The sequence below is a fragment of the Canis lupus genome, chromosome X, assembly GCF_003254725.2.
Source record: "Canis lupus dingo isolate Sandy chromosome X, ASM325472v2, whole genome shotgun sequence".
NCBI lineage: Eukaryota > Metazoa > Chordata > Mammalia > Carnivora > Canidae > Canis > Canis lupus.
The window spans coordinates 71,180,967-71,206,570 of record NC_064281.1 but is presented as its reverse complement, the minus strand read 5'-3'; positions in this window follow the sequence as shown (position 1 = coordinate 71,206,570).

The window sequence follows — 25,604 nt, the reverse complement described above, 5'->3', positions numbered from 1 at the left end:
CTGGTGATGTCATTGGGTCTAAAATGAATCTCCTGTAGACAGCATATTGGTGAGTCTTTTTTTTTTTTAATCCAATCTGATACTCTTTGTCTTTTCACTGGAGCATTTAGTTCATTTAAATTCAGAATAATTATTGAAAGATATGAATTTAGTGCCGTTGTATTACTTGTAAAGTTGCTGTTTCTGTAAATTATCTCTGTTTCTTTCTGGTCTTTGATAATTTGAGGTCCCTCTCTTCATTCAAAGTGTCCCCTTGAATATGTCTTGCAAGGCTGGTTTAGTGTTCATGGATTCCTTTTGTTTATGTTTGTCCTGGAAACTCTTTATCTCTCCTTTTTTTAAAAATAATTTAATTATTCATGAAAGACAAAGAGAAAGAGGCAGAGACATAGGTAGAGAGAGGAGCAGGGTCCATGCAGGGAGCCCAATGTGGGACTTGATCCTGGGACTCCAGGATCATTCCCTGGGCTGAAGGCAGGTGCTCAACAACTGAACCACTCAGGCAACCCTTTATGTCTCTTTCTGTTCTGAATGATAGCCTTGCTGGATAAAGTATTCTTGGCTGCATATTTTTCTCATTTAGCACATTGACTATATCATGCCAGTCCCTTTTGGCCTGCCAGGTCTCTATAGATAGGTCTGCTGCCAGCCTTATGTTTCTGCCCTGGTAAGTTAAGGTCTTCCTGCCCAGAGCTTCTTTCAGGACTTTTTCTCTATTTTTGAAATGTACAAGGTTCACTATTATATGTCAGAGTGCTGACCTGTTTTTATTGATTTTGTGGGGGGTTCTCTGTGCCTCCTGGACTTGAATGCCTGTTTCCTTCTCCAGATTCTAGAAGTTCTCAGCTATAATTTGTTCAAATCAACTTTCTGCCCTTCTCTTTCCTCATCTTCTGGGACCCCTATTATTCGAATATTATTGCAATTTACAGTATAGCTGATATCTCGAAGTCTCCCTCTGTATCCAGTAGTTGCTTTTCTCTTTTTCTCAGCTTCCTTACTTTCCATCATTTTATCTTCTATATCACCAACTCTCTCTTCTTCCTCATTTATTCAGGCAGTTAGAGCCTCCATTTTTTACTGCATCTCAGTAATAACATTTTCTGGTTAGACTTAATTCTTCTAGTTCTACAGTAATGGATTCCTAGTGTCTTCTATGCTTTATTCAAGCTCAGCTAGTATCTTTATAATCATTGTTTTAAATTCTAGTTCCAACATCTTATTTATTTCCATATTGACTAAATCCAGGGCAGAGAGTACTACCTCCTGTTCCTTCCTTTGTAGTGAATTTCTCCTTCTAGTCATTGTGTCCAGAAAAGATAAGAGGAAAGGAAAAAGAAAAAAAACAACAAAAATAGCAATAGCAACAACAACAACTTCAGGAAGTGCTTCTGGCATATGCTGTGTACAGTCTGCTGTTGTGTTTTGGCTGCTCTTTCCCATTGTTCCTTCCTCTACAGAGTTCCTCCTTGCTTGTTGTGGGGAGTGTTTTGACTTTTAAGTAGATGTGCTTTGATTTGTTTGTGAAGTTAAGCCTGTAAAGGACAAAAGAATAAAAAGAAAAAGAAGAAGAAAAAAGAAAGAGAAAAACAAAGCCTGATCCAAGACAAGAGAAAAGGAAATGGAACAAAGGTGGGTACAAACAGACAAAGAATAAACTATAAACTTGATCTTATTTCTACCAGAAGCTGATGTTTTGGAGCTTTCTTTAATCAATAGACTTGGTAGATGCGGGGGCCTGTATTGGTCTTATGAGGGAGAGGCCTGCTGGGCTGGCTTAGAAGCCAACTTACCCTTGTAAAGATGCTCCCAACCAGGCACAGGGGGTAGAGTGTAGTGTAGGATACTCCAGCCTCCACTGGAGGCGCTATGCTTCTCTCTGTATTCTGACTGTGCTGGTGGGTGGGAGGAGGAAGGAGTGGTAGAGGAGGTAGAATATGGCCTCACTAGCCCTCTCCTCCGTGGGGAGTAGATCTCCCAGTGGATTCTTCAGGAGGCCTCTTAGAAATGCAAATAATCTCCCGTGTCTCCAGCCTTTGTCAGTTCCCTGCCCTAACCTGTCTGTGCCCAGGCTATAAGCATGCGGAGAGACACAGATCTCCTGTATTTTATCCCTGGCTGGTGGCTGGTGTTCAAAATTCCAAGTTTTAAAGGGTCTGGTAAGGTGTGCACCCGCTCCTGTCCTCAGCAGAGAGCTCAGGGTGTACCCAGCTCCATACCGGTCCAAAAAGCCATGACACAGTGCATGTGCAGAGGCTAGAGTTTATTGTAATCCTCATGGGAAAGCTGGAAGCAGGTTATCAGCTATGTGCACTTGACTCAGTCTCCTACCCCCTTCTGTCCCAGAAAAGCAGTCACAGAGGCTTGAATCTATTGTGGCAGACAGCAAAAAGAGGTGGCCAACTTGGTTATCTGCAATCTGCTTCAGTCTCTGCTTTCTGCTCAGTTCAGCCCCAGAAAAGCAGTTGCTCACCACGCATACAGAAGTATAAATCTATAATGGCTTACAATGAAAAGTTAAGAGATTTTCTGCACTCTGCATGCATCTCTGACCTTGCTGTTGAGCTCAGCTCAATGGCTCCTCAGCTGGCCTTTTGTCCTTGGAAAAGCAAAATACGCTCTTCCAAATGTGATTTAGGAAGAGGAGCATTTCTGTCCCTGAGGGACTCAGAGGATCTCCTCACCACAGCTTATTGTGCAGTCCCAACCTGCTGCTCTCTTTCTCACTTTCTCCCTTTTCCTAACTTCAGTTGTGCAAACGGGTACTTTCCCCTTCCCAACCTTGCTACTTTCCCCTCCCCCAGTTCAGGGCTCTGAACTTAACATCCACCGTGTTTTCTTGTTCCAACTGTGCAGATTGTTTCTTTAACCCTCCAATCTTCTTCCTAGTTGTTCAAAATAGTTGAATGTTGATCTACTTCTATTTGAAGGACAAGGCAAGTTCAGGGACCCCTACTACTCTGCAATCTTAACTCCTCCATGCATAGAATTTTTGGTTATTGTTATTTTTGCCTTTTTAAAGATTTTATTTATTTATTCATGAAAGACACAGAGAGAGAGAGAGAGAGAGAGAGAAGCAGAGACATAGATAGAGGGAGAAGCAGGCTTGTGCAGGGAGCCCACTGTGGGACTCAATCCCAAGACCCCAGGATCATGCCCTGAGCTGAAGCCAGACACTAAACTGCTGAGCCACCCAGGCATCCCTCCATGCCTGGATTTTTTAGTGTGAATATGATTGTATGTGTTTTAATGTTTCTATTTATACCTGCTGTGCTTCAAACTGTAGCTTGTAAGTTGTTTCTCTCTCCTCAGGTATTACAGTACAAATAAAACAAAGACAACTCCTCAGCTGGAGTTACTAATACGAGCTAGCTATCTGCATGCTCAGCCCACCCAAGTTATTAAGATAGTCTGGGCCAGGGCAAGAAATATAGAACATTAGAAAATATTAGAACATTTGAATGATACTAATTGGGGGGAGGGGGGATCAAGTTAGTGTTGTTGTCTTAGACACATTATCTCTTGTATTGGGCATGAGCCTTGGACATCTGGTGCTGCTTCCCTTGTCCCATCTTTCAGATTGGACTTCTCGACTATCAACTCCTGCTAAACTAAGTCCAAGGTCATCATGCCTCCCTGTGTAGTTTGCATTGGATTTTCAATTATTGTCTTCAGAAGTAAGTGCTATACCCTCCCCTTCTTTTATTGTTTATTTCTTTATCATCAGATAATTATTCTCCATTTAATCTATATTAAATTATATTCTAGTTATTACCAGATGATCATTTCCTAATATCAGGTCTACTGATGTGCATCACAGAGAGTTTTCACCCTTTCTTCCTCCAATTTTATGCAAGTCTTTAAAGTACATGGGATTTTTGCCTCACTTGTACAAAGCTCACTCATCATACATCTGTTGCTCTAACTATTGTACAAATCCACGTAATAGAAAAAGTCTGACTTACATAGACCTTGACATGGCATTTGCTGCTGTAGTAAGAGGCTTCTTTTGGTCTGCTGTGGTTTTAAGCACAAATGAGAATATCTTCTTGGTTAAGGAAGATTTTTCTCCATTCCTCAAATGTCCTGCTGTGTGTTGCTTCTAACCTTTCCATAGGTTTGGGAAACCCAAGCTATGTTTTTTCTTTACCACTGCATATACATCTTGGGCAAATTGTGAAATATCTTTCTGTACTGCCATCCACCCTCCTTTCTGGACACTAATAGCCAAAAAGATAACTAATGTCTGTTATGTCTCCTAGATCTAGCTACTATACTAAGTTCTTCATGTGCATTATTTCATTTAAGCCTTAGGATGATCCTAAAATGTGGAATTTAAGTTTAGGGGTAGAGACAACCCGTCTGGCTTGTTATCTGTAATATCCCCAGTTCAAGCACACAGTCTAAAATATAGAAGGGCCTCAAATTTGTTGAATGTAAATAAAGTAGGTTTCATTAATAACCTCCTGTTTTACAAATGAAGGAAATGAGCCTCAGGGAAATTGACTAGCCCAATATCATACAACTAGTAAACGGTACACCCAGGACTATGGTAGATCCATCTCACTTAAAAAATTGCATTATTGGAGGGGGCGGGGCAAGATGGCAGAAGAGTAGGGTTCCCAAGTCACCTGTCCCTACGAACTTACCTAGATAACTTTCAAATCATCCTGAAAACTTATTAATTCAGCCTGAGATTTAAGAGAGAACAGCTAGAATGCTACAGTGAGAAGAGATCGTACACCCAGCAGAAGAATAGAATTAATAAAGATTTGAGCAGAACTCAATGAAATAGAGACCAGAAGAACTGTGTGGAACATATCAACAAAACCAGAAGTCAGTTCTTTGAAAGAATTAATAAGATGGATAAACCATTAGCCAGCCTTATTAAAAACAAAAGAAAATAGACTCAAATTAATAAAATCACTAATGAAAAAGTAGAGATCACCAATACAAAGGAAATACAAAAGATTTTAAAAACTTATTATAAACAGTATATGCCAATAAATTAGGCAATCTAGAAGAGGTGGACTCATTTCTGGAAAACCACAAATTACCAAAACTGGAGCAGGAAGAAATAGAAAACCTGAACAGGCTGAAAACCAGGGAGGAAACTGAAGCAGTCGTCTAAAACATCCCAAGACACAAAAGCCCAGGGCCAGATAGCTTCCCAGGGGAATTCTATCAAATGTTTAAAGAAGAAGCCATACCTATTCTACTAAAGCTGTTTGGAAATATAGAAAGGGACAGAATACTTCCAAACTCGTTCTATGAGGCCAGCATCACCATAATTCCAAAACCAGACAAAGACCCCACCAAAAAGGAGAATTATAGACCAATATCCCTGATGAACGCAGATGCAAGCATTCTCAACCAGATAACTAGCCAATACGATCCAACAGTACATTAATAAGATTATTCATAATGACCAAATGGGGTTTGTCCCTGGGATACAAGGCTGGTCCGACACTTGTAAAGCAATCAACGTGATAGATCATCTCAACAAGAGAAAAAACAAGAACCATATGATCCTCTCAATAGATGCAGAGAAAGCATTTCACAAAAGACAGCATCCATTCCTGATCAAAACTCTTCAGGTGTAGGGATAGAGGGAACATTCCTCAGCATCTTAAAAGCCATCTATGAAAATCCCACAGCAAATATCATTCTCAATGGGGAAACACTGGGGGCCTTTCCCCTAAGATCTGGAACACGACAGGGATGTCCACTCTCACCACTGCTATTCAACATAGTACTAGAAATCTTAGCCTCAGCAATAAAGTAACAAGAAAGAAATAAAAGGCATTCAATGGGTAAAGAAGAAGTCAAACTCTCCCTCTTTGCAGATGACATGATACTGTATGTAGAATACCAAAAGACTCCAGTCCAAGATTGCTAGAACTCATACAGCAATTCGGGAGTGTGGCAGGATACAAAATCAATGCCCAGAAATCAGTGGCATTTCTATACACTAACAATGAGACTGAAGAAAGAGAAATTAAGGAGTCAATCCCATTTACAATTGCATCGAAAAGCATAAGATACCTAGGAATAAACCTAACCAAAGAGGTAAAGGATCTATACCCTAAAAACTACAGAACACTTCTGAAAGAAATTCAGGAAGACACAAAGAGATGGAAAAATCTTCCATGTTCATGGATTGGAAGAATTAATATTGTGAAAATGTCCATGTTACCCAGGGCAATTTACACATTTAATGCAATCCCTATGAAAAAACCATGGACTTTCTTCAGAGAGTTGGAACAATTCATCTTAAGATTTGTATGGAATCATAAAAGACCCCAAATAGCCAGGGAAATATTATAAAAGAAAACCATAGCTGGGGGCATCACAATGCCAGATTTCAGGTTGTACTACAAATTGTAGTCATCAAGACAGTGTGGTACTGGCACAAAAACAGACTCATAGATCAATGGAACAGAATAGAGAATCCAGAAGTGTACCCTCAACTTTATGGTCAACTAATATTTGACAAAGTATGAAAGACTATCCACTGGCAAAAAGAGAGTCTCTTCAATCAGTGGTGCTGGGAAATTTGGACATCCACATGCAGAAGAATGAAACAAGACCATTCTCTTACACCATCCACAAGGATAAACTCAAAATGGATGAAAGATCTAAATGTGAGACAAGAATCCATCAAAATCCTAGGGGAGAACACAGGCAACACCCTTTTTGAACTTGGCCACAGCAACTTCTTGCAAGATACATCCATGAAGGCAAGAGAAACAAAAGCAAAAATGAGTTATTGGGACTTCATCAAGATAAAAAGCTTCTGCACAGCAAAAGAAACAGTCCACAAAACTAAAAGACAACCTATAGAATGGGAGAAGTTATTTGCAAATGACATATCAGATAAAGGGCTAGTATCCAAGATCTATAAAGAACTTATTCAACTCAACACCAAAGAAACAAACAATCCAATCATGAAATGGGCAAAAAACATGAACAGAAATCTCATAGAAGACATAGACATGGCAAACAAGCACATGAGATAATATCCTGCATCACTTGCCATCAGAGAAATACAAATCAAAAGCACAATGGGATTCCACCTCTCACCCATGAGAATGGTGAAAATTAACAAGACAGGAAACCACATATGTTGGAGACGATACGAAGAAAGGGGAGCCCTCTTGCACTGTTGGTGGGAATGTGAACTGGTGCAGCTACTCTGGAAAACTGAGTGGAGGTTCCTCAAAGAGTTAAAAATAGACCTGTCCTACGACCCAGCAATTGCAGTGCTGGGGATTTACCCCAAAGATACAGATGCAGTGAAATGCTGGCACACCTGCACCCCGATGTTAATAGCAGCAATGTGCATAATAGCCAAACTGTGGAAGGAGCCTCAGTCTCCATGGAAAGATGAATGGATAGAGAAGATGTGGTATATGTATACAATGGAATATTACTCAGACATTATAAACGACAAATACCCGCCGTTTGCTTTGAAGTGAATGGTTTTGAAGGGTGTTATGGTGAGTGAAATAAGTCAATCAGAAAAGGACAAACATTATATGGTCTTATTCTTTTGGGGAATTTAAAAATTAGTGAAAGGGAATAAAGGGGAAAGGAGATAAAATGCGTGAAAATATCAGTGAGGTGACAAAGCATGAAAGACATCTAACTCTGGGAAATGAACAAGGGGTAGTGGAAGGGGAAGTTGGTGGAGGGTTGAGGTGACTGAGTGATGGGCACTGAGGGGGACACTTGGGATGAGCACTGGGTGTTATGCTTTATGTTGGCGAATTGAACTCCAATAAAAAAAATTTAAAAAATTTTCATTCTTTGCTACTATGCTATCCTGTGTTTTTTTTTTTTTTCAGTAAACTTATTTCCACCCATTAGGTACTCAACAGACCCATGACCTCCAGTAGAAAATCCCTATTAGGCTATCCATGTGAAGCAATGTCCGTGCTCCCTTTATGACATCAGAAGGATCTGCATCATGAAGGCTATTATCCAGGTCAGCTCATTTATGGCAAGAAGCTCTCAGATTAACATTTCTGTTTGAACCTTAGAGTTTCAATCCAGTCAATTAAATAGATAAGTAGGAATGGCAATTCCAGGCAATATGGAAAACCACTAAAGAAGTATTTCTGATCCAGGACATTTCAAAATAATCTTTTGAATCACAACACATGGGTGTCCTAGTACTTAGGGACATTGTGAGGTATAATAACTTTTTCCATACATTTAGCACATTAGTATAGAAATGTGGTATAGAATGAATCCCTTAGTGGTGTGACTAAGAAGCAATGTGCTGTTGTAAATTATCATGTGTGACAGGACACCATGCAGGGTTCTGTCAGCGGGTGAGGAGGATAATTGTACAAAGCTGGATCAGGCATGGTCCCTACCCTTCATAAGCTTACAATTTATTCAAAGAGTTAAGGCAATTTAAGAGTAAAGTCAATTTTATAACACATGAGCTGTCACAAGGCTGTCTGTGATTAACTTCCAAATGAATAGTTCAGTCAATGAAGGCTGAGCTCAAAGGGTATGAGACTTTAATATGGACTGGAAAGGCTTCATTGCTTACTTAACATCTCAGAAAATTACTCCTTGCCTTCCAGTATTTGGCCCATTATTTTCAAAGCACTTTCCCCTCCAATAGTATCATTTCTGAATGGGCTTCAGAATATCCTTCTATTTAAAATAGCAGTGTGTCTCTGTGACAAAGCAATGAAGTAAACTTTAACTGGTGACTTCCTCTGTCTAAATTCCATTTCTCTATATATTAAAAGGAGAATTAGGGATGCCTGGGTGGCTCAGCGGTTGAGCATCTGCCTTCAGCCCAAGGTGTGATCCTTGAGTCCCGGGATGGAGTCCCACGTCGGGCTCCCCGCATGGAGCCTGCTTCTCTCTCTGCCTGTGTCTCTGCGCCCTCCCCACCTGTCTCTCATGAATAAATAAATAAAATCTTTAAAAAAAAAAAAGATAATCAAATGCAGCTATTGTCAAATTTGTATATCATTTTCATCTATTACAAATATAGATTGTCGGGCCTGGTTCCAAACACACTGAATCAGAATTCCAGTAATTTGTAAACCTCTGAAAAAAAATAGGTGAAAAATATATATTTGCACTTTGGAATATTTATGGATGAAATGTGCTTAAAAATAATCCAGGGTGTAGTTGGATAAGATATGAATGAAACAAGATTGACTCTGGGCATTTAACTGTGGAGGCTTGGTGATGATTATCTGGGAATTCTTTTTTATTTTCTCTCATTGTTTTATGTTTGAATTTTTCATAATGAAAAGTTCAATAAAATTAAAAACAAGAAACTCTATATTTGTCAAAGGTCTCCCAGGTAATTCAGTTGCAGTTGGTTTGAACACTGGTATTTGGGTCTTTAGACAATATTATCTCTTCCAAGTTTTTCAGATAAGACATACTGTTTTTGTACCAGGAAGATGACACCTGCAATAGGACAACTCAGGAAATACTTTCTCAGTTATGGATATATGTTAGTTTTTCTAGGGATATTTCTAAATGTAACCATCAAAGGTGGATACAGACACATACAAAAATATACTGGCTATTATTCTGTATAGAGCTAAGGCCCAGGACAGGAAGTTAAGGGAGGGGGTTGAAAAATAGAAGTCTTTCCAATCAAGGTAACCAGTAAGTTAGCAGCAAGAGGCTCCTTTGGAACAATTATCAACAGCATCATTCAAGTAAAAATGAAGAGTGATGCTGCTAATACCTTGTAGCATCTTTCTAAATGCACCTACATTCTCTATTTGAAGATCATACTTCACTCATGAGCCTACATGAGATGATTAGGGAGAGTCATTTCTAACTTTCTGTTCTAGAATTCATGAGGGTTATGCTGGCATGGCAGGTTTTATCATTCACATTTTACAAATGTGGCTACAGAGGTTCAAAGAAGTTGATTCAAAGTTCCTTTTAAACTGCTTGATTCTTTAGATTAGTTGAATCTACCAGTATTTGCAAAGTTTTAGACACTTCATAGTATATAAAAATTTTGCTGGAATAGAGGATGTGGAGTTTGAAAAATCAGCATCAGACATTAGATTTCTTTGGTTAATATAAGTAAAACTTCTTTGTCTTGGAATAATCACTGGTAGAATGGTGAGTCTTGGGTAGTATCTCAAGAAGTAAGGGAAATGGTAGCACTGTCCCAAAACTTTGGACAGATCTAGTAGAGACAGATTCATCCAGAAAAGATGTATTTCATAAGATTGGAACATATAAAGGATGTTTAAAGGCTTCTTTTGAAACCTTTGAGAAAAAGTGTTTCCCATTCGAAGAGTTAAGTATGGTCTTGGGTATGGGTTTCCCTCATGAGGGTTTTAAATGACCACATGGAGGTATTCTTCAACTAATTTCTAGGAATACCATTTTGACAATCACATATTTTACATGTATCAACCTGGAAATTTACCTGTCATCAAAGAATCATTATTGGCCTTTCCTACCCAAAAGACAGCACCATTGTGTTGATGCTGTTGAGAGCAGCAAGTCTGAAGAACTACAGTATCTTAACTATGAATTAACTTTTCCAGTAATTGAGGGCTAAAGATTTTCTGATAGGAAGTACAGTTTACTTTGCAAATACATTAGACTGGGAATGAGGAGACCTGAGTTATTACCTTAATTCAACCTCTATCGGATCTACATTGACAACTGGCCTTCAAATAATTTAAAAAGTTGATCTTTGGGTTAGGCACAACCAAGTTACAAAGAATAGTGATATGCTCAGCCTATCTTAGTTAATGAAAGTTTACTGTATATAAATAAGCCATACAAGCATTCTAAAGAATGATAACATTGTTAATCATACAACAATAAGCTGTCTTTTCACTTGGCTGTGAGGTTAGCTCAGTTATTCTGTCTCTGCTTCTGCTTCTCCCAGTACAAACCAGTGAACTCTTTTTGAGTCTCAATTCAAATGCCTCATGAGTAAGGATCTGGTTAGAGTTCTTATCACTCGGCTTATAAATACTGCCTTTGGGTCCATTGTTGATCCATAGCCCAGTTATCTGTAGCTAAGTAGTATGGTCATGTTGTAACTCATCATCTGATCTCAGCACTACATTTCTGGAAAATCACACATGATTTCAATGCATATTGGGAAAAGAGTAGGCAAAGAATAATAATAACAAGTAGCTACATTACAGACATTTTCCAAATTACTTCTATCAAATGAGATTATTATATACAATAGATGGCTTTAATGTAGAACTTGAATTACATATTGAACAAAAATACCAAGAAAGGCATTCTCCAATAGGCATCTGAACCATGAAGACTACTGGAAAGATGCACAGAGGATTGGTTTAGAGTATCTGAAAAGCACAGCACTTTGGTTTTTTGGTCTTTTTTTTTTATATTTTTTATTGGAGTTTGATTTACAAACATACAGCATAACACCCAGTGCTCACCCCTTAAATAGCCCCCAATCAGTGCCCATCACCCAGTCATCCAATCCCCCTGCCCAACTCCGTTTCCAATACCCTTTGTTCGTTTCGCAGAGTTAGGAGTCTCTCATGTTCTGTCACCCTATCTGATATTTCCCACTCATTTTCCCTCCTTTCCCCTATAATCCCTTTCACTATTTTTTATATTCCCCAAATGAATGAGACCATATAATGTTTGTCCTTCTCTAACTGAATTACTTCACTCGAATAATACCCTTCAGGTCTATCCATATTGAAGCAAACGGTGGCTATTTGTTGTTTCTAATGGCTGAGTAATATTCCATTGTATATATAGACCACATCTTCTTTATCAATTCTTCTTTTGATGACGCCGAGACTCCTTCCACAGTTTGGCTATTATGCACATTTCTGCTGTAAACTTCGGGGTGTAGGTGTCCTGCCGTTTCACTACATCTGTATCTTTGGGGTAAATCCCCAGCAGTGCAATTGCTGGGTCGTAGGGCAGTTCTATTTTTAACTCTTTGAGGAACCTCCACACAGTTTTCCACAGTGACTACACCAGTTCACATTCCCACCAACAATGCAAGAGGGTTCCCCTTTCTCCACAACCTCTCCAACATTTGTTGTCTCATGTCTTGTTAATTTTCACCATTCTCACTGGTGTGAGGTGGTATCTCATTGTGCTTTTGACATATTTCCCTGATAGCAAGTGATATGGAGCATTTTCTCATGTGCTTGTGGGCCATGTCTATGTCATCCTCTGTGAAATTTCTGTTCATGCCTTTTGCCCATTTCATGATCGGATTGTTTGTTTCTTTGCTGTTGAGTTTCATAAGTTCTTTATAGATATTGGATACTAGCCCTTTATCTGATAAGTCATTTGCAAATATCTTCTCTGATTCTGAAGGTTGTCTTTAGGTTTAGTTGACTGATTCTTTTGCTATGCAGAAGCTTTTTATCATGATTAAGTCCCAATAATTCATTCTTGCTTTTGTTTCCCTTACCTTCATAGATGGATGTTGCAAGAAGTTGCCATGGCCAAGTCAAAAAGGGTGTTGCTTGTGTTCTCCTCTAGGATTTTGATGGAATCTTGTCTCACAATTAGATCTTCCATCCATTTTGAGTTTATCTTTCTGTATGGTATAAGAGAATAGTCCAGTTTCATGCTTCCGAATGTGGCAGTCCAATTTTCCCAGCACCATTTACTGAAGAGACTGTCTTTTTTACAGGTGATAGTCTTACCTGCTTTGTCGAATATTAGTTGACCATAGAGGTGAGGGCCCATTTCTGGATTATCTATTCTGTTCCATTTGTCTGTGTGTCTGTTTTTGTGACAGTACCACACTATCTTGATGATCACAGCTTTGCAGTACAACCTGAAATCTGGCATTGTGATGCCCCTGCATCTGGTTTTCTTTTTCACTATTCCCCTGGCTATTCCGGGTCTTTTCTGATTCCACACAAATCTTAAGATGATTTGTTCCAACTCTCTGAAGAAAGTCCATGGTTTTTTGATAGGGATTGCATTAAATGTGTAAATTGCCCTGGGTAGCATTGACATTTTCAAATATTAATTCTTCCAATCCATGAGCATGGAATATTTTTCCATCTCTTTGTGTCTTCCTCAATTTCTTTCAGAAGTGTTCTAAAGTTTTTAGGGTATAGATCCTTTACCTCTTTAGTTAGGTTTATTCCTAGGTATCTTATGCTTTTGGGTGCAATTGGAATTGGGATAGACTCCATGCTTTCTCTTTTTCAGTTTCATTGTCAGGGTATAGAAATGCAACTTATTTTTGGCATTTATTTTGTATACACCCACACTACTGAATTACTGTATGTATGAGTTCCAGCAATCTTGGAGTGGAGTCTTTTGGATGTTCTAGGTACAGTATCGTGTCATCTGCGAAGAGGGAGAGTTAGACTTCTTCTTGGCCAATTTGAATGCCATTTATTTCTTTTTGTTGCCTGATGGCTGAGGCTAGGACTTCTAATACTATGTTGAATAGCAGTGGTGAGAGTGGACATCCCTGTCGTGTTCCTGATCTTAGGGGAAAGGCTCCCAGTGTTTCCCCATTGAGAATGATATTTGCTGTGGGCTTTTCGTAGATGCCTTTTAAGATGCTGAGGAATGTTCCCTCTATCCCTACACTCTGAAGAGTTTTGATCAAGAATGCACACTGTTTTGTCAAATGTTTTCCCTGCATCTATTGAGAGGATCATATAGTTCTTGTTTTTTTCTTTTGTTGATATGATCTATCAGGTTGATTGCTTTACCAGTGTGGAACCAGCCTTGCATACTGGGGATAAATCCCAATTGGTCATGGTGAATAATCTTCTTAATATACTGTTGGATCCTATTGGCTAATATTTTGTTGAGAATTTTTTCAACTGTGTTCATCAGGGATATTGGTCTATAATTCTCCTTTTTGGTGGGGTCTTTGTCTGGTTTTGGAATTAAGGTGATGCTGGCATCATAGAATGAGTTTGGAAGTGTTCTGTCTCTTTCTATCTTTCCGAACAGCTTTAGTAGAATAGGTATTGTTTCTTCTTTAAACGTTTGATAGAATTCCCCTTGGAAGCCATCTGGTCCTGGACTTTTGTGTCTTGGGAGGTTTTGATGACTGTTTCAGTTTCCTCCCTGGTTATTGGCCTGTTCAGGTTTTCTATTCCTTCCTGTTCCAGTTTTGGTAGTTTGTGGTTTTCCAGAAATGCGTCCATATTTTCTAGATTGCCTAATTTATTGGTGTATAGCTCCTCATAATAAGTTTTTAAAATCGTTTTATTTCCTTGGTATTGGTGGTGATCTCTCCTTTCTCATTCATGATTTTATTAATTTGAGTCTTCTCTCTCTTTTTTTTAATAAGGCTGGCTAATGGTTTATCTATCTTATTCATTCTTTCAAAGAACCAACTCCTGGTTTTGTTAATCTGTTCCACAGTTCTTCTGGTCTCTATTTCATTGAGTTCCGCTTGAATCTTTATTAACTCTCTTCTTCTGCTAGGTGTAGGTTTTATTTGCCGTTCTTTCAGGGAGCCTGCTTCTCCCTCTGCGTATGTCTCTTCCTCTCTCTCTGTCTCTCATGAATAAATAAATAAAATCTTTAAAGAAATCAATTTCCTGGGCCATACCGTAGACCTATAAAACCAAAATTTGGGGGTGAATCTCAGGAAACGGCATGTTTAACAGGCTTTCCAGGTGTTTCTGATGAACTCTAAAGTTTGAGAACTGCTTAGAGATGCTAATTTAGAGAGTGACTTTGAACAAGGCAGATGTCTGTGACAGAGAAGAGTGGACATTCCAGGTTGAATGTGGCTATGAGAAAATGTCAAGAAGTGAGAATCAGCCAGTTGAGTGCAAAGAAAAGTAGTAAGTAGATTGACTTTGCTAAGGCACAGGAATCCTGTTGGGAGCAATGAGAAATCACCTTGAGCAGAAGAAGGAAGACGAGAAGGGACAGTATGCCTAAGAGAACAGTCCTGCCAAACTTGAGCTAGATTGAATGGAATGAGTTTTATAATCACAGAGTTATCATATGAGAGTTTTATGGGGCTACAAATTTGGAATTACCTTCTCCCACAAAATTAAGAGATTATTAATACCACTTATTGGTCACATAGCAATAAATAACCTTACTGAGTTTGTACGATATGCCAGGCATTTCACAAAGTATTTTGAGTGAATCATGTCATTTAATCCTCACAGCATCTTTATGAGATAGATACTATAATCATCCCTATTTTATAGATGAAGAAACTGAAGCACAGAGAGGTAAAGTAACTTGCTTACTGTAACATAGCTGGTAGGTGGCAAGACCAGAATTCTAATCCAAGTCTATGTCTCGAAATTATACCTCTACTTACAGTTCTGGGCCACTCAGATCAATTCTCATTTAGGCCCACTAGTGTTGATAGTTCTCTAATTAAGGGTTCATTATTTCTTTTGGATATGATAATCATGCATAATGGAGGCTTAACCTTTAGGGTCCAAAGACAAATAAAGGCATAATAAGGCTGTACCTAAAAAAGAAAATGAATAAACAAACAAAAAGCAGTATCAGACCTATAAATACAGAGAACAAACTGACGGTTGCCAGAAAGGAAAGTGGAGGGGAATGGGGAAAATGAGTAAAGAGGAGAGAGGGATCCAAGATTCCATTTGTGGAACGAATAAATCATGGGAATAAAAGATACATCATAAGTAATAGTCAATGATGTTGTAATAGTAATGTATTGATATATTGGAACAGAGAGTAGCTACAATTGTGGTGAACAGAGCATAATGTATAATCCTGTCAAGTCACAGTGTTCATCTGAAACTACTGTAACATTGTGTCAATTATACTCAAATAAATAAAGAAAATCATGTTTGGCTAAGACCTAGAGAAGCACACAATCTCATGCAGTGCTCCTCACATCTTGCTTTGTAGATTGATGATGTTCTATGATGAATTAGTGTAGCTGTTGACAGGAAGCATTTGGGAACATCAAAGCAATTTGACAGAGTACATTTATGTCTGCTATTATTAACAAAATAAATGGAGCTTTTATTTTGCATTCCGTTTTAATTATCTTTTTCTAGTAATTTATTTTCATTATAGTTTATAGAACAAATCAGAACAACAGTGTAGTTCTTCACTCCAGATAGTTTGTGACACATGGGTCTCATGGATATAAGAGAAATATAAACAACTAATACTATGAAGGTATTTTCAAGTTCAGGTGTGGAATGGTGTGCTGACCAGTGAAGCTAATCTGAACCTTTATTTTGACATGGCAACCTCTTCTAAATTACAGAATTATTCCTCTTGAGGATCATTATGGCAGATTACAATATGAAACAATTCCTTTTTTAGTAGGCTTAGTCTTAGAGGTCATTGGGCACCTGAGTGGCTTTGGCTCAGAGGTTGAGCATCTGTCTTTGGCTCAGGTCATGATCTGGGTCCTGGGATCAAGTCCCACATCAGGCTCCCTACAGGGAGCCTGCTTCTCCTTCTGCCTATGTCTTTGCCTTTCTCTCTGTGTTTCTCATGAATAAATAAATAGAATCTTTAAAAAAAAAGATTTTTAGAAGTCATGTATTTAATTCTGGACAATTACTGTCAATTTAAACATTCAAGATGAAAGAAGAAAGTGTATAATAATTAAGGAGAAGGATATAGAACCTGAGCAGTAAAGATTCAATAGGATAATAGAATGAGGGAAATAGAAAAGGGATCCTTTGTCACTTTCATTGACACTACTCACAGAGTCAAATGGTAAAGAATCCTGAATGCGTCCAATTTGTACTTTTGCTAAACATGAAATAAGACATAGGGAAAGTGATACAGTAACACTGAATAAGTCTCCTGGCACTGTTTACTCATCCATTTGTTCAACAAATATTTAATGTGTGCCTATTACATACCTGTCACTCTGCTTGGCACTTATGGATACAAAGAACAACCAGATTGGGTCCCTGTCCTCAAGGTCTCTGCTATAGTCTAGTAGGCAGCCATGTAAACAACTATAAATATAATACAATTTGATAAGTAATAATAAAGTAGTGATATTCAAGGGGCTACCTGTTTCAGAATCAGGGTGGGAGAGAAGTATAGTAGTCCCTCCTTATCCACAGGGGATACATTTCAAAACCCACAGTGGATGACTGAAACTATGGATAGACCTAAACCCTATGTACACTATGGTTTTTCCCATATTTACATACCTATGATAGAATTTAATCAATATATTAGGCACAATAGAGATTAACAATAATCAAATAGAACAGTTATAATAATATACTGTAATAAAAATTACATGAATGTAGTCTTTCTCTCACAAAACATCTTATTGTACTATACTCACCTTTCTTCTTGTATTGATGTGAGATGATAAAATGCCTATAAAATGAGAGAAAGTGAGGTGAATTATGTAGGCATTTCAATGTACTGTTAAGCTACTATTGACCTTCTGATGATACAGTATGTCAGAAGGAGGATCATCTGTTTTTAAGCTGTGATTGACCACAGATAACTTAAATCATGGAATGCAAAATCATGGATAAGGAGGGACTACTGTAGTTTGAAATATCATATCAAAATTATATCACCTTATATGTAGCAGAGAAAAAAAGTAAGCATGTTGGTTTCTTATAACAGCAACTAAAGATCAGTAAAAATGTGGCTGCTGGTAGTGATAAGATGATGATTTTTCAGACTAAGTATTGTCTGGACTCTTGGTGTGAATGGGTTGTATCAGCATCTTTGCAATGAGCAGGTGAGAGGAAAAGAACAGCAGGAAGAATGAAAGATGTTTATTTAAAAAGGGGCATAAGTTTAAAAAGTTGAGAAACACTTTTCAATCTAGGTATAAAGACTTATGGGAATTTGTAGGCTAAAATACTACTTGAGGTTGGAGGGAAGAAGATAAGAAACAATGCATTTAGGGTTGCAAACTTTCCATAAGGAGTCCAACTGGAAACAATAAGGAAAGAATGAGGCAAGTAGAGAAAGGACCCTTGATGCCACACTTCTGAAAGCAGAGTTATCCCGTTACATCCTTGGCAGTTCAAGAACAGGATATGCCACCCACAACAGCAGAACTGCCCTTGAAACATCTGGGATACCTTTGCATCTAGAAGTCCAGGCTTTCAAACACTACTCTTTCACAAACTAGGAATGATAAACTCTGTAACCTCACAGGCCTGCTGTGAGACTCATACAAGATGCTAGATATAAAAGCATTTTGTGAATTCTTAGAGAGCATGTGCTTGTGTGTTGACTCTCCCTGCCCTCCCAAGCATCCCCAATGTAATCAAAAGACCCCAAGGATCAGTGAAATAATCATTGTAGGAGGCATTAAACACATCAGAAGAAAAGTAGCCTATGGAAATATTAATACTGATGATCCACATCTGCTTCTTCCTGCTTCTTTCCTTTCTTTCAATGCTTGACAGCAAGAGAGCCCACACACAATGCCTATTGAAAGTGGGCTGCATTATCATGTTTTTAGCTGCTAAGTACTTTGTTTCCAATTCAAAAGCAATGGTTCTTTTTTTAAGTTTAATGTTTCTTGCCAAAATCTGGCGACAGATTACTTATGTGAATGTCATGTGTATACAATGATGATCATCTCCTATTGTTTGAGGCCATATACTAGGTATCACATGATGAACTATTGGTCACATCTGGCAGAGCCTTTCAGGAATTAGAGGCTGAAATCACTGGTGGAGCAGAACTCACTGAGGGCAAAAGATGAACAGCTTGGTTTTTCTTTTTTCTTTTTTTTTTTTTTAATTTTTTTTTATTTATTTATGATAGTCACACACAGAGAGAGGGAGAGAGAGGCAGAGACACAGGCAGAGGGAGAAGCAGGCTCCATGCACCGGGAGCCCGATGTGGGATTCGATCCCGGGTCTCCAGGATCGCGCCCTGGGCCAAACGCAGGCGCTAAACCTCTGCGCCACCCAGGGATCCCCAGCTTGGTTTTTCTACAAGCAAAATAATGGGGAAATAACTCTCAGCCAAATGTCTTGGAATGCTTATGGTCCCTTACAGTGCAATTCCATTCTTCGGATTCAAAAGGGTTGCGCCTGTCACTAGGGTCCCTTTCTTTTGATCAGTGACTTAGACCTGAGTCATTCATAAAGCAAAACCAGGGCCGACCCATCCAGTCCCATCAAGAGGAGAAGTGGGAAACCTCAAAGCAGGCTGGGGTAGGCAGGGGTGCTAGAAGTATAAAGGAATATTTTACACCTTAAATATCACTGATATCCTTATTCCATGTGCTTTCTGGAGTGATATAGAGGTGAATCCACAGCAAAAATTAGAGATGGATCCAGTAGGACTCTTCTGAACTATACCAGGAAGTAAGCAAAGATGACCTCTGTATACCCCAACAATCATCTTTCTATCTTAGGCCCTCTCCTGGCCTTCACAGCTGCCCACATTTCAATACATTCCCTCTTCTCCTTTACATCCCCTTGTCCTATGTCTTTTTCTTGAGTGTCGTCCTCAAATAATTTCTGGTCTGGTCAATTTATTAGAGTTAAGAAATTAATAACTTCTGGTGCCCTTGTTTCTGAACATTGGCTTTGTATATTAAAAGCAAAGGAGTGAGTAGAGACACAATTATGTGTTGGAATGGAATGAGGAGCTGCTTCAGGATATCTCCCTGTCTGTTGCATGGGTGATACAGGTGATAGGTTGGCACTATAGCCCAGAATTTCCACTATGATTCAGAGGTACAGTATAGAGCATGGTGATATATTTTGCCTTTACCTTAGACCAAGAGAACTGAAAGAGTTAAACACCACAATTTAGTATACCAAGATTAAAGCAATTATTGTAAATTAGCTTAATCATTCCTCCGTATGCCTTCAGAGGCAGGTTTTTTAAAATCCTATTGTCACTGCCAAATAAATGGAGGCTTGTAAATACAGATAAACTTAATTTTAAGGGATTATATATGTTCAAACGTTCTGATGCTTTTAATTAAAAATTTCCTCATTATATAAAGGAAAGTGTCTGTGTTGTGCCAGTGTGAGATACCAGGAGAACATGAATGAAATACGGGAAGTAGATGATGGCTAACATGTGGCCGTCTTCTCATTTCTGCAACATATTTTTTATTCCAAAGACAGCAAGATCCATTCGTAGGATGGCCTCTGACTGACTCTGGAGCTCCATAAGGCCAGAGAACAGGGAGCAACTTAAATGGTTCTCTTTCTAGCCATAGGTTTTAGTCTTCTCTTTCTAGAACATTCCAGCAAGGAATCACTAAGGGAGTATTCCAGCAGATGGAAAGCAGTGCATTTCAAGCTTTAATGTACATATAAATCACTTGGGAATCTGTTAAAATACAAATTCTGATTAATTATCCTGGAGTAGTGCCCAACATGCTTCATTTCTAATAAATTCCCTGGTGATGCTGATGCTGCTTGTCCATGGAGCATATTTTGAGTTACAAGGAACACTCTAGATACAGAATCTACATACTGAGCCTGCTTTGGCTAGTTGCAGTGAAAGTATGAAGAGGATCAATGTGAAAGTAGCATGGTTCTATCTGAACCAAGTGAAGGGCAAACGAAACAAAAGGGAGGCAGATGTGAGGCTGATTGCACTCATGCTTCCAAGAGGTTCAAATGGGTGAGTTTCAAGTTTCAAGCTATATAAACCAAAAGGCAATTGCTTTCTCAAGCTAAGGGAGAAAATATGCCTAGAGGTTAGGAGCATGTGTTCTATAGTCATATTCCCTGTGTTCAAATTCTGCCTGTATCATTTCCTTTCTTTTAAAGATTTTATTTGTTTGTTTGTTTGTTTATTTATTTATTTATTTATTTATTTATTTATTTATTTATGAGAGACACACAGAGAGAGAGGAGAGAAAGAGGCAGAGACACAGGCAGAGGGAGAAGGAGGCTCCATGCTGGGAACCCAATGTGGGACTGGATCCTGGGTCTCCAGGAACTTGCCCTGGGCTGAAGGCAGTGCTAAACCTCTGAGCCAGCCAGGCTGCCCTGCCTGTATCATTTCCTAATAGAGATCTTGATCATGTTACTTTACCTCCTTGAGCCTCAGTTTACTCCTCTAATAAAATTTGAATAACAAAACCTATCTCAGAGTGGTTGTGAGGATTAAGTGAAATGAGTGTAAAACCTTAGAATAGCACCTGCTAAGAGTGCTCAATAAGTGGTTGCAAATTCATGCTTTTTCTCTTTGAACTAATCTCATTTAAGTACTATTGGGATCAAAGTGTTAGCCAGCCATGGTAATGCCATATCTGCTTTTGAGGGGACTCTTTTTTTATATGAACAAGGGAGAACAAGATCTTGTCATTCGTATTTCATCTATTCCTCCCTCTATTTTTGCCTGAGCATTTAAAGAAAATCCAAAACATCACATTACTTCATCTGTACATGCTTCAGGATGTTTCTCTAATATTTGAAGTCTTTTTATTTCTCAATACATAACCACAATACCACTCTTACACCCCAAATTTAACAATACTTTCTTTTCTTTTTTAAAAAAATATTTTATTTATTCATTCATGAGAGACACACAGAAAGAGGCAGAGACATAGGCAGAGGGGGAAGAAGGCTCTTCATAGGGAGCGCGATGTGGGACTTGATCCTAGATCCCAGGATCATGATGCAAGCCAAAGGCAGATGCTCAACCGCTGAGCCACCCAGGCATCCTAACAATAGTTTCTTATTATCATCTAATACCCAGTCTGTGAGCAATTGTTCTAGATTGTCAAAAATGTCTTTTTGTGGCTTGTTTGCTCAAATCAGAAGCCAGGTAAGGCCTATGTATTGTATTTGCTTAGTATGTCTCTTAAGTCCCTCTATCAGTTATTACTTTTGTTGTGCCCAAGATTGGGAATCCGAGAAACCACCAAGGAGCCAACACTGATGCAAACGCACAAGGGTTTATTAACAAGCTCGAGCTTGGGTCCAAGTATACTTGACATAGCAGAGCAGGCCCCAAGGTTAAGAGGCATAGCAGTTTTATAGGGGCCAATGGCCAATGAGATTGTAACACAAACAGAAAGTTGCATAGTCATGTCAGTCCGCACGCAGGTGGCCAATTGAATTACAATTTACCCTATAGTGACTGTTTGAATTAGCCTATCACTCTGGTCAGAATTGGTGCACAGGTTTGGTGGGAAAAAGGTGGGGTTTACATTCTTTGGCGGTTAGGGGTTCCGCATTCCTCTATGAGCCGGTTTCCGGTAAGGGTGTGCTCAGCGGCTTGACTAGGGTAGGGGCAATAAGCCCTTTACGCAATAAGCAGGTCATGTGGGGTTATACATGAGATGGCAGGTGTAGCACAGAATGGAGTTAGTCCTGCTCTGCTTATCCAGGGGTAGGGGATTTTTGTTAAATTCCTTGGGTCCCACAACTTTTAAAAAGTAAATTTTAAAAAAAGTAAATTTTAGTTTTTAGAATCGTTTCAGACTTACAGAACAAGTGTGACGATGGTATAGAGTTCTCATATACCACACCTAATTTCTCCTATTATTAACTTCTGACATTAGTGTGATACATTTGTCCCAATTGTTGAACCAATACTGACATGTTATGATTAACTAAAATCCGTACTGTATTCAGATTTCCTTAATATTTCTCCAATGTCTTTTTCTCCCATAGGATCCCATATAGGACTCCACTTTGCCTTTGGTTGTGACAATGATTAGTTTTATGTGTCCATTTGAATAGGCCACAGAGTGTACAAGTACTTGGTGTGTCTGTGAGGGTGTGTGTGCTTTAAAGTGACTCTTAAAGCAGCTTCAATTGTCTGAGACTTAAGAAACTTGATTTCAAATTTAAATAAATGTAATTCTAAATGAGAGCATGAAAATGGGAAGAAAAACTCTCTGGCAGGAACAATACTTATTCTTTGCATTGACCCTTGTTACTGCTTCAATCTACAACTTCTCTGGCTTCAGAATCACTTGAATGAAGAAAAATTTATTAAAAAAATAAAAATAGATTAGAGAAACAAATTGTCTTCTCTTTCTGCCAAAGGGAAATGGGGAATCTGGGCAATTATCATCCACCATGGGTCAGTCTAGGCCAAAGGGAAAGGAAGGGAGAGAAGGCCTGAAGAAAGACATTTTTCCAAGTCCATCAATTATACTGGCACATTGCCAAGTTTTAGATGTTGTCTTGAAATAAATAAGGGCATTAGACATAACCTCTGTTTCAGGAGTTTATAGTCGTATTTGGTAAAATATTGGAATAAAATACTTACACACACACACAGAGGCAAGCCTATATACCAACCTATGGCAAAGTTCCAGCAAAGACATCTGTTGGTTAAAGCAAAGGGGGTGTCTCTGGGGAGTAAAGATTACTCCAGAAGGGAAGGTTGGGTCATACTGCGAAGGTCCTTGAATGTGAAATGTATCCTGTGGGCAATTAGAAGTTAATGATGTTTTGATAGTGATGGAGATACCATATGCAGAAAAGCATTTTAGCATGATCAGTCTGGAACACTTTGAGCAATTCAATTCAACAAACATTTACTGAGTATTAAGCATAGTACCAGAGTCCAAGGTGCAGAGCTATGGAAGAATATAGAAAAAAAGACAAAATCTCTCTTGTCAGGGAGAAAAACTCAGTGTACTAATATGGAATTATCTCCAATATAGAATAGTAAGTACAAACATGTAAGGTATAGAACAATAAGTTTAATATACTGCCATTTGTTCAAAAAAATGGAGGGAAGAAATGTATATTTACATATATATTTATATATGTGTAAGGTTTATCTACAAGGATACACAAAAGTCTGATAATATTGCTTGCCTCCAGGGGATTGGATTAGGGTGGCTGGTAGGGAGGTTTCATTCTACACATACTCTTTGGTACTCCCTGAGTTTTAAAATGAATGTTTTGTCTACCCATATATAACATTTAGAGTTATATAACAGAATTATGTGTATGATTGTATGGGAGAGGGGAAGATGAATTTCAGTTGAGAGAATCTTTAAAGACATCTTAGAGCATGTAGGCTATGAAGCTGTGTCTTTAGAAGGTAGCAATTCCACAGGTGATGGTTTGAGTGGGAAGTATTTCAAGAAGAGGACAGAGTTTGCATTAAGTCACAGGGTGGTTGCAAGGTCTGTACCATCTAATACAGTAGCCACTAGCCACATATGGCTACTGAGCATTGGAAATATGGTTAATGCATATAAATTGAGATGTGCTGAAAGTGTAAAATGCCCATGGGTTTTTGAAAAGATAGTAAAAATCTTTTTACTAGAAAAAGAATGTAAAGTGCTTCATTAAAAATTTTTACATTGTCTACATGTTGAAAGGATATTTTAGATATACTGGGTTAAATTAAATTTATTAAAATTAATGTCACTTGTTTCTATTTAGTTTTTAAAATGTAGCTACTAGATAATTTAAAATCATATCTGTGGGTTGCATTAGATTTCTACTGGCCAGTGCTGATCTAGATAATGGAGATTTTCAGAGAATGGTGAGTTAAATTGTGATGGCCGCAGCAGAGGTACATGGTTAAGAGTGAAAGGAAAGTTTGGAAAAAGTGACAAATTTTGGAGGATATTGTCTACTGAGCAGAAGAATCTGGATTTTAATTTTGCTTGTGGTTTAATTTAATTGGTGAGCCACTGTGGGAATTTGAGTGTGAGAATCATACTCCCTTTGGACAGGGGTGAAATATAGGCAGAAAAAGCAGTTTTTATAGTAATCAAGGAGTGGGATACAAGGGGCTGGGTGTGGGTGGTGGCTTTGAAATCAGAAAGAGATCCAGGTATACTACACTGTGAAGGGAGAATCAATAGAAATGAGTGAAGGTGTAGATGTCAAAAACAAAATGAAGTTTTGTAACCCTGGTGATAAGCACATCAATGCCAGTGATAAACACAATGAAGTCTGGAGTGGGAGCTGGATGGGATTTGCCTGGGAGAGAAGATAATTATGAGTTTTGACATGGTGAGCTTGAAGTAGCTAGCTGAGATGTTGTATTAAGGCTATGAGAGAAACAGATGAGGCTTAGTAGAGGTGATCATGTCAGTCAGATAAATATAATAATGATTAGTATTTGTATAGCATTATAATACAAAGAATGTTCTCGCAAATGTTATTTTACATACTTCTGACAATAGTCCAAGGCTCAAAGAGTTTGAGTAACCTGCCCAAGGTAGTACAGCTATATAGTGGCCAAGGTACCATGCCAATTTTTTTTCTTATTATTACTGTAATTGAAATAAAATGCCAAAGGAAAATGTAGAGCAAACTTAGACTCTAGATTATACAATTTTTATTTCCCCAACCTGCTACCTAACTTGAGGGCCAGACCCAACCCTGAAAACCCATCTTAAGTCCTCTTCTGTTGTTTTAAATATCATTTTTAGAAATGAGGAAACTGAGATCCTGGGAAATTAATGTCTATTAAAAGGATAATTGGCAGTCAGACAAGGGCTGTGATAGATTGCTTTATTATTTCCAGGTATTAATTTTTTCCTCCCTGTTAGAGAGCACGTCCCTGCTTCCTGCCATGAGCCCTGCCAAATTAATGTGGGCTTGGTCATAGAACATGCTGTGGCCAATGGAATATAAACCAGAGTGACCTTCACCACATATGATCAGAAATTTTAAGAGCCATGGCATGGTTCAGACGGTTTTGTTCTTTTCCCTCTGATGTAAGAATGACAAGTACCA